Genomic DNA, 11,512 nt, shown 5'->3' with positions numbered 1-11,512 from the left:
CAAAAGGACAAATACTGTAGAGTCTCAGTAATATGTGACAACATTTATGAGCAAACTTTGATTGTTGAAGTTGAGAACAGAGGTTATCAGCAGATAGAAAGAATTATAGATTGGGCATTTCATGCTAAAGGAATACAAATGTTCAACAGGATTGATTCTAAAAATCAAAAAAAAAAGCACATACTATTTGATGGTTTCTCATTGAGGAAATGAAAAGTTGGAATAATGGATGCTAGTGATAGTAGCACAATATTGCAAATGTAATTAGTACCACTGAATTGTCCACATTAAATTGGTTAGTATGGAAATTTTGAGCCATATATATGTTACTACAATAAAATATATTGTTAAAAGGGTGGTAATCAAACCTATATGCAAACAAAGGCTCTTGCATGAAACTTTATTGTTTTTTTTATGTGATGGTCCAGGAATTGAACCTGGTTCTCCCATGTGGAAGGTGAGCATTCTACCATTGAACCACCTGTGTACCCATCATTGTACTTTTATTACTTATTTTTATGTTTCATCTCTTTTATGACTGTTTTGGTGCTGGTGAAATGCAATACACCAGAAGTAGATTGGCTTTTTACTATGGGGATTTAATAGCTTATAAGTTTACAGTTCTAAGGCTGTGAAAATGTCCAGATTAAGGCACCAACAGGATGATACTTTCTCCCTAAAGAAAGTCTGCTGGCAATCCAGTATACCTCTGTCACACGAGAAGGCATCTGGTTATGTCTGCTGGTCATTGTCCCCCTGTTTTCATTATTTTCAGCTTCTGGCTGATAGAAAGAAAGAGAAAGAAAAGACAATAGATCAACTTATTTAACTAGCTGGAAGAAAAAAGCTAACAAAGAATTATATCCAATAAAATTTAACTCTTAAAAATGAAGATAAAATAAAGAATTCTGTAGATATGCAAAAGCTAAAGATTCCTCACCACCAGTGCCCCAGTATAAGAAATGTAAAAAGAAGTCCTTTATTGAAAAGCATGAAAATATGGGTTAAAAATAGTGATCTAAAGAAAAGAATGGAGGTCACTAGAAATTATATAGATATAAAATTATTTATATTTAAATATATATAATTAAAATATTTTAATTATAAATATATATGGGTAATTATGTAAAACTATTTTCTTATTATTAGAAACTCTGGAAATGATAATCTACTACTTACACAGAAATAATAATATGTTATTGGGTTTATAACGTATCTATTAATAAAATGGATGATGAATATATTACTATCCAAGGGATACAATTGGAAGTTTCTTAGACTATACCTGAAAGTTGTATATCAAATGAAGCTGCACTGTAATGTGTTATATTTGTATACTATAAACCCTAAAGCAGTAATCAACATTTGATAGCAAAGAAATATAGCTAATATGCCAATAAAGTGGATATGCTTAATTAACAATAATGAAGCCATAAAAGGGGAGACGGAACAGGAACAGATGAGGTAAAACCAGTAGCAGTATGATATAAAGAAATCTTAACTTATCAATAAGTATAATTATTCAAACACCACAATTAAAAGGTAGAGATTTTCTGCTAAGACCCAACTCTATGATGCTTTCAAAAGTGCTACTTAAACATAAAGACACAAATACGTTCAAAGTACAACATAAATAAAAATGTAAGTGCTAACAGAAGTATAAAGTACACTTCAGAACAAAGATTATTTTCAGTGATAAAGAAGGTCATTCCATAGCAGTTCATGGGTCAAACAAGAGGACATAAAAATCCTAAGTGTGTCACAGCAAAAACAGAGCTTCACAATAAATGAAGCAAACTGATAGAAGTGCAAGGGGAAATAGATGTGTAAACAATTATCGGGAGAGATTTTTGATTCCTCCCCTCTTTCCATTAGTTGCTGAGGTCAGAAATCATATTCTGAAGGGCTCAAGTTTTGAATACTGAGTAAACGTTAACACACTATATGGCCTAATTGGTAAATGCTCAATATGCATTTGAGAACTACGTGTAGTCTACAGGTTTATGGTGTAGTGTTCAACAATCGCAGTTCGGTCAAGGTGACAAATTGGGTTGTTCTAATCTGGTATGTTTCCTTGATTTTTATTGGATTGTTTAATCCATTTTTGTGAAACATATCTTAAAATGTTTAAAATTTTCCATTTCTCCATTTCATTCTCTCAAGTTTTGCTTCATATATTGTCACGCTAGTTTTTTGGGGGGTGGGTGGAGGTGGGGGGTGCATGGTCAGGGAATTAAACCTGGGTTTCCCGCATGGAAGGCGAGCATTCTACCACTGAATCACCCTTGTGCCCGTCGGGCTGTTTCATATGTATAAAATTGTCATGCCATCTTATTTGATGAATCCTAAAAGTGGCATTTGTATTAGTTTGTTAAAGCAGCTGGAAAGCAATATACCAGAAATGAATTGGCTTTTTAAAAAGGAATTTAATAAGTTACATATTTACAGTTCTAAAACCATAAATAGGTCCTAACTAAGTTATCCAGAGAAAGATAACTTGGCTCAATAAGGGTGATGTGGGAAGGCACATAACTGGCATCCACTGGACCTCATTCCTGGTTCCATTGCTTCCAGTTTCTAGTGAGAGTGGTTTCCCCTCTTAACATCTGTGGGCATTCACTTAGCTGCTCTGGGACAAAACTCTGGGTTTCATCTCCTAGATTAACATCTGCCAGGACAAGAGATTTCTTTGTGAGTTAGTGCTTAACACATGGGCTATTTTTATATCAGTCTCTAAACTTCTATGACAGCTCAGAGCTTTCTCCAAAATGTTTCCATTTTTAAAGGACTCCAGTGAACCAATCACACCTACCTTGACCGGGCAGAGTCACATCTCCATCTAATCAAAGGATCACACCCACAACTGGGCATGCCACATCTGCATAGAGATAATCTTAATCATAGGTTCCACCCTACAATGTGGAATCAATATTTAAAGAAATGGCAGCCCACAGGGGTTGGATCATGCGGTGACATGGCTTTTCTGGGGTACATAACAGTTTCAAACAGCACATTCCACCATCTGGGCCCCTTAAACCACATTCCTTCCATATACAAAATACATTAACTCCATTAAATTTCACAAACCTTTAAACCATTTCAGTAACAATACAAATACGAATCACAATGAGTACAAAATCTCATCAAAGTCATTTATAGGTGTGGTGTGTCCTAAGGCAAAAATTTCTCCTCTGGCTCTGGATCTGTGAAACTCAGAACAAGTTATCTTATGCCAATATGCAAAGGAGGGACAGTCATAGGATACACGTTTCCATTTACATATGGAGAAGTCAGAAGGACACAGGGGTTACTGGATCAAACAGTTCCATAACCTTGCGGGGCAAACTCCTCAGGATTTCAAAGTCTGAGTGTCCTTTATCCTCAGAGCTTTAGATATCAGCATCCCACCCTCTCCCACGCCTACACACAACACTGCTCTCTCTCCAGATGCTGTGGTGAGAGACACAGTGGTGCTCTCTGAGTGAGGAAGCAGTGAAATGTCTCTTTTCTTCCATAAAAGCCCTCATCTGATTGGATTATCTTCTGGGTTCTATAAATAGGAATAATGACTACTGGTATCTTTAAACATACGATAGTAGATATTAATTGCAGGAATAAATAGTTAATAATAAAATGAAGTAGAATAATATGAAATGTGATGTCTTCTATGTGGTATAAAATAGTATGCTTTTCAAAAATCCTGAACATATCTGAAAATGTGAATATTCTGAGTCAGAAAGAGAGAGTTTTCTGCTCATAGGAAAACTTGTGCATTTGTTGGCAATATGTGAGAAATTGATTGATGTTCAGGCACACCTAATTCCTTGTGAAGTCTCCTTTTTATAATATCACTAAATTTGAGAAGTTTTAGTGTGCTGATTCAATCCTGTGAAGAAGAATCTCAGACCCCTACACCAAACCCTTAAAGAAAGTTAAAGCACAGCACATATTCTTCTGAACTTGAATGTATTCTTTGATAACTTGAAATGGTGAAATGTGAATGTTCAGAATTCTTATCCTTGGATTCTCAGCTTCTTACTGAAAGTGGAAGAATATGCCTGCATGATTCACGTTCTGCCCTCCCAGTTCCACTTTATAAAACAAAGACCCTCTGCTAAATGCAGGAGGCAGCCTGGGTGTGACCTTTTAGCAAGACTAAAAATCTTCTCTTTAACTCCTCTCTGTTGGCCATCAGGGAAGACCTCAAAAATGGCTCATTACGGGGCTGCAAGGGTAGTTTGGTGGTAGAATTCTCGCCTGCCAGGCAGGAGATCTGGGTTCCATTCCTGGTGCATGCACTTCCCAAAAGACAAACAAGCAAAACAAATAAGAACCAAACAAAAAAACTCAACAGAAGATGCTGCAATAACAGGATACTCACATGGGAAAATAATGAAATGTGACCCCACCATACAGCATACATAAAAAAAATTGCTCTTTAAATACCTTTTGTCTTTATTGTTGAGTTCCTATGCCAACATATTATTGATAGCACTGTGTGACTAACTTGGTTAAAATGACTACTTTTACATTTATAATTAGCTGTAACCTGATGAAGTCAGTTTCATGCTGAAAGTTGAGATTCTATGCAGATATGCTTGGCTTTTTCTACATAACACGCTATATTTTCAAACTGATGACTCAGAAGACAACAACCACATTAAGAAAATATTACAGGGTTTCACAGTTTGAACACAGAATAAAATAGTGCCATTATTTCACAATCACCAATTTTAGGTTTCTAGATTAAATTTCCATGTGTCACTGTAGCTAAGTTAGAAATTCATAGCCTTCCAGGGAAGGTAAGTTTCTCACCTCCATTCTGACATTGCCTTGCTTTGTAGCTCTGGGAACTTGTTGAACACCTTTGAGCGCTCTTTCTTTTTCTATAGAATTTGCAATAATGCTACCCCATGAATTTAATATTTACAAAATATCCCATGTAGAAAAGGAGCTCAAAAAGGTAGCTGTGTTGAAGAAAAATGAAAAAAGTATTAAAAAACAGTGACAAAAGGATTAAACAGGTGATACGTTCAGCACTTAAACTTTCTTTCCATCTTACATCCATACGCCTACCGTTTTTAAACATGCAACAATATAGAAGGAAAACCTAAAACTCTGCATTTGCTAATGTGACTTCTGTTAAAATTAATGAGTTAATATAAAATGTTCTGAACTGATGTGATTAGAAACTGTAAAACAGAGAACATTTATTTACCAATAGATGCTGCACAGTAAAGGTTTCCTGGGTATGGCCTTTTCTGCAAACACATGGACGGTGTATGTCCAGTCTGAAGGAGAGGAAGAAACATATTGTGCATTGTTTTATTTTTCATCCCCCTTCTACATAACATTTAATACATTTAGGCTTCACTCAAGTTTTTGGCTGATTTATATGCAGCAACTGCACTGGATGATTCAGTGATAAATTACTGCATACTCTTTCACGGTATATCATGAGGACCTCTAAAATTACTCCTAACATATAATGGGTTGTGCATATACTATATTTTTATGACCGGGATCCTATTTTTTTTTCACCTGAAAATATAACTCCAATTTGATAAAGTGACGAAAACAGGTGAGAGTTGTAATTATTAAATAAGTGACCTTAATATACATGAATGATTATTTTTATTTTTTATGATAAAATGCAGCTCACCATAATTAAATTTGTGATTTAAATTAGCATTCTGCAAACTGAAACGGGGCAACCAGCTGAGTTGAAGCCTTCCCTAATTGTTTTGCTGGCATTAGCTCCATTAGTTGCTGTCATCCACTCATTTGGCACTTGCATCAACAGAGATCAATTTTTCTAAATCTGCTGGAATGGGTTTTCAATCCAATGAATATTAAAGAAGATGTTGGTTACCTTGTATGAGAACCTTCCTTACTTATATTTTTTATTCTAATTTAGTTTTCAGTCTCTCTCTTTAAAAAGAAAAAAACCGACAACACTGAGCAATGAAGAGAGAGGTGTGGGAAAGGATAAGAAGAAATTAGTAACACCATATACACACACAAATGAATAGTCTTTTCTTATGCAAACACGTATGTCTGGATTTCTGGTTTGGGTCTAATCCTTTTTCAGGTGTAGGTAAGGATCAGAGGATATATTAAATTGATATGACTGAGATCATGGCAGGAAACATTCTGTTTTAAAGCAATGGCCTCTGTGTCCAGTTTTAGTTGAAAAATTGTGGACCCAATAACATCAGAGAAAGCTCCTGGAAACTTAGCACTTGGTGTCAGTAATAGCTGGTGGCCAGGGGAAATTTCAAGGACATAGTTGACTCCATTTGGTGAGGAAAGAGTTACGAAATAGAAATTGTGCATGCAGCAAATTTTGATATCAATAATTATTAATATATCTGAACCTGAAAGTTTTTTGTGTATCCTATTAAAAAAGGAGAAGAGAAAGAGAGGCCCATGTGCTGGGCTCTTTTAGATGTTTGGAAAAAAGGATTTGTTTAATAGACAATAGCACTTGTGGAATTGTCCAAAATGTTGGCCTCAAAGGATCAAATGTCAATTATCACCCTGGTGCCAAAGTTCAGCCCAATGGTCTGTGACCTGTATGGTCACCACCTTTAATTCATCCCCTGTACCTGAGTTCAGGGGATGCACCTGAGTACCTGAGTTCTTTATCTATTAACTCATTAGCATAGTATTCACTCCCAGAAGCCACTTACGAGCATGACACATGGGAATAGCACCTGGCATTTGGAACAGTACCTGGCACATATTTCATATTAGGAAGTGTTACAATATATGCTCTTAAGTTTCCACAAAAATTACGTGAGGGATTAGGCATATCCTCTTCAGAAAGCAGAAAGTTTTTACACTTGTTAGATGTACTTCATAACATTCAGTCACTGAGAATTCACATTAAATCAACTAAGCTCAGACCACACACCCATTATGACTTTAAAGCACTCTAATACAGTTAATTTTAGGCCAGCACATGATCTATTTTGAAAAATGCACAAAAATACCCACATTTATTTTTTAGGCCAGGATATGGTCGGTTTTGAAAAGTGCTCAATATTACCCTTGAAAGGCATGTGTATTCTGTGCACTGGGAATGTCAATCTATATATGCACTAAGTAGAAAAATTTAGTCAATTATGCTGTTCAAGTGCTTTATACATTTACTGATGTTTATTTCATGTTTTATATGCTCACTAGGTGCATACAAGTTTGGAATTATTATATATTTCCCTTAAATACACTATCACAACCTTCTGATCCCACGCTAACCCCTCATTATTCTTATTTCCTTCTTGCCTCTATTGTGTCCATCTGTAATGTGTTCCCACAGCCTGAAAACACTTCTGCTAACATTTCTTACACAGCAGACTGACGGCATTGAATTTTCTCTCCTCCTACTTGCATATCTGTATGTTTCCCATGTTTGGGTACTTTTTAGAAGTTAAAAAAAGTCAACCTTTTTTGACTTCTGACACTGAGAAGTATGACTACTCAGACTTCATAAAAACAGACTCTTACAATAAATGTTTTTGTAGGTGGGTTTTTTGCTCATCACAGATTCTATTAGGTTGTTCCATGTACTCTGTCAGTAGTTTTTCTTTCTCATTTCAGGGACTATTCCATCATATTTGCAGTCCACATTTTATTTATTCAGTCACCTAATAATGGATATTTTGGTTGTTACCAGAATTTTCGTATTAGGAAAAATGAATGTTCTATTAGATTACTGTCTACATTTTGGCAAACATAAACATATACTTTTTGAATATGTAGAATAGGAGTTTCTAGATCAAAAGTACATGCATTTTTTTTTCATAGTATTACTGACAAGTCGTTTTCAAAGTGAATAATCCCTTTTACACAACTTCCAGAAATATATTAGAGTCTGATTTCCTTCCCTTGGATGACAAAGTGCGTGCTCAAATTCCCTAAAATCTAGAGAGTGTGTAATGGTATATTAAAGTGGAATTAACTTTCATTTAAAAAATATCTAATCATGTTTTGTATCTACTCATACACTTATCAATCACTTGTTTTCTTTTCTGAAATACCTCTTTAGTTCCCTCATATATTTTATTATTGGAATTTTTGTAAGAAGTATTTCACATATTAGATATAAATCTGCTGTCAGACATATTATTATATTTACTTTCAATCCATTATTTTACTTGGTTTTTGTTTCTACTGATGATGAAGTTTAATGAACAGAAATTAGTCATTTTAATTAGGTTCAATTTCAATTATTTTTATTTTATATTTTCTACCTTAACAAACATAATTATGAAATCCTTGCTGATGCCAAATCAGGGAGATACCCTTCTATATATTTGACTAGAAGCTTTGTTTCTTTTTTATTGCCTTCCTCAATTTGTAAAAAATCATATTCCTATCATCTATCTTGTAGTGATGTTTAGAAATTTTGAGAATTATTGGTAAAGTTTACTTTTAAAAATATAAATATGATTTTCCCAAGTAATTTGTATATTCTTGTAATGCTCTCTCACGGTCTGGTTATCAGTATCCCCCATACTACATGATCTTAGTTACTATAGCTCTATAAAAGTCTTAAAATCTTGAAATTCTCCAACACTACTTTTATTTAAAATTTTCATGGATGTTGTGGATCCTTGAATTCCATCAATACTTTAGAAATAACGAAATAATAGAAAGTTCACAGAAATACACAGACCAACAAGTAAACTCTATTGGTAGTTTTATTCAGATGGCAATTAATTACACAGGTTGTTTGGTAAGAACTGAAATCTTAACAATATTGTGTGCTTTTCCCCATGAATTGGATATAAAAGTATAATGTTAGATTTTCTGTCATTTTTCAGCAATACTTTCTAGCATTCTAAATAAATTATGCACAATTTTCATTAGATTTATTTCTACATATATGTTAGGGACATCACTGCTTAAATGTATTTTTCTTATTTACTAATTATTTTTGTAGTGTATATAAAGTATGTGTAAGGTCAGGGTGTGATTTCAGCCACTGGGTAAAATACTGTGCTCCAAGGGACTTTCTCTACACAGAAGCAGCAAAAATTGACCAAATCTACTTGCAAAGATATTAGTCAAATATTTATTGCAACCAAGTGAGTGCTTGCTTAGTTGAGAGAAAGGCAACCTAATAATGGTTGGAGTCTCAGAAATTTAAGTATAAAATCGTCATGTGACTCTGCTAACCCAGTATAAGTATAAACCCAAAAGAACTGAAAGCAGGGATTTGAACACATATCAGTATGCTGACATCCAAAGCAGCATTAATTACATTTGCTCTAAGGTGGAGGTAAAACAAATGCCCCATCAAGAGTTGAATGGATCAACCAAACAGGATATATACCTCCATCAACAATTGAATGGATCAACAAAGCATGACATGTACCTATAATGGAGTATTTTTTGTCCGCAAACAGAATAATGTTCTGATTCATGTTACCAGATGGATGTAACTTGAGGATCGCATAGGGAATGAAATAAGCCAGAGAGTAAATTACAAATATTGCATTATCTCAATAATATGAAATAAACAGACTATGAAAATCATAAATTCAGAAACTAGAATGGAGTTTACCAAGGCCCAGATGTGAAAGGGGAATAAGAAATTAATTTTTGACTTTAGAGCATTTTTATTTGGAGTGACGGAAATGATTTTGCAGCAAAAGATGGTAATGGAGACACATCTTTGTGAATATAGTTGAGTACTCAGCTGTCCAATTGTACATTTCAAAATGGATTGAAAGGGGACTTTTAGTTTACATATAAGTTACCATGTAAAAAAAGTAAACAGTAGGCTAAAGTAAATAGCAATGTATAATATTTATATAATAAGAAATATGTAAGAACCTGCATTTAAGTTTATTTTGCTGGTATTATTTCAAATTGCATTAATGTTTATACATTATTAACTCCACAGTGCATTTGTACAATTACAAATATGATAATGCATAAATGCATAGTCATATATATAAGGATAGGACATCATTTAACCCCAATGCCCTGCAATAAAAAATGCATGTTTCATAACAATTTGTGAAGCGCTATTTTTTGTAAATTAATGATCACATCAATATGCTGTGGTGACAAAAATTTTTAAATTAAGATGAATGAAATTGATTCTTATAATTAGTGCAGTAGGGTTCTTAATTTAGATCAAGAAATTGACTATTGCAGTATGAAATATTGCAAAAGTTTTGGATATATTTGTCCAACAAAGCTAATTTATTTTAACTTTTTTTATTGTGTAGTATAATATATACACAAAGCAAAGAAATAAAAAAGCAATAGTTTTCAAAGCACCCTTCAAAAAGTGGTTACAAGATAGATCCCAGAGTTTGCCATGGGCTACCATATGATCCTCTCATATTTTTCCTTCCAGCTGCTCCAGAATATAGGAAGCTAGAGGGCTCAAATAATTTTTATCATCACAATTGACTTTTTTTCCTTCTATTTTTGTGAACAATACAAAAAAGCTATAAATTTCAAAGCACAGTGCCACAATTAGTTGTAGAACATATTTCAGACTTTGACATGGGTTACAATTTCACAACTTTAGGTTTTTACTTCTAGCTACTCTAAAATACTGGACATGGAAAGAGATATCAATTTAATAATTCAGCATTCATATTCATTTGTTAATTCATATCTTTTATGCATAATTCCACAACCACCTTTAATCTTTCCATACCTTTCTTTGGGGTTGTTTGGGCTATGGAAATTCTAAATTTTTGATATTGGAAGGGTCTGTCACTAATATGGGGTAGGAAGATGGAACTATCTGATGTTCTGGAGAGGTTGGGCTAGGTTTCAGGACTAATCTGGACCAGGGACCCATCTGGAAGTTGTAGGTTTCTGGAAAGTTACTCTAGTGCTTGGAACCCTTGTGGAATCTTATATCTTGCCCTAGGTGTTTTTTAGGATTGGCTGAAATGGTCCTGGTTGGGTGTTGGCAGGTTATGATAGGTAGCAAGGTCTACCAGAAGCTTGTATAAGAGCCACCTCCAGAGTAGCCTTTCAACTCTATCTGAACTCTCTCTGCCACCGATACTTTATTAATTACATTTCCTTTTCCCCATTTGGTCAGGATGTTATTGTTGATCCCACAGTTTTAGGCCTGGAATCATCCCTGGGAGTCATCTCCCACGTCGCCAGGGAGACTTTTACCCCTGGATGTCATGTCCCACATAGGGTGAGTGCAATGATTTACTTGCAGAGTTGGGTTTAGAGATACTGAGGCCACATCTGAGCAACAACAGAGGTCCTCCAGAAGTAACTCTAAGGCATGAATATAGGTAGTCTAGGCTTCTCTGCTACATAAATAAGCCTCACAAGAGGAAGCCTCATGATCGAGGGCATGGTCTATTGATTTGGGTATCCCTAAACATTGACACAGTATCAGGGGATTCCCTGACAGTAAGGCTTAATGGTTCCATAGTCTTTTTCCCCTCCCTCAGGGGATTTTGCCAATACTTTTTGATTATCTGCTTAGTATACTCTAGGACGTTTCCAGGCATTA

The sequence above is a fragment of the Tamandua tetradactyla genome, chromosome 6 (genome assembly GCF_023851605.1).
Source record: "Tamandua tetradactyla isolate mTamTet1 chromosome 6, mTamTet1.pri, whole genome shotgun sequence".
Lineage (NCBI taxonomy): Eukaryota > Metazoa > Chordata > Mammalia > Pilosa > Myrmecophagidae > Tamandua > Tamandua tetradactyla.
Note: the sequence above shows the minus strand (reverse complement) of the source record.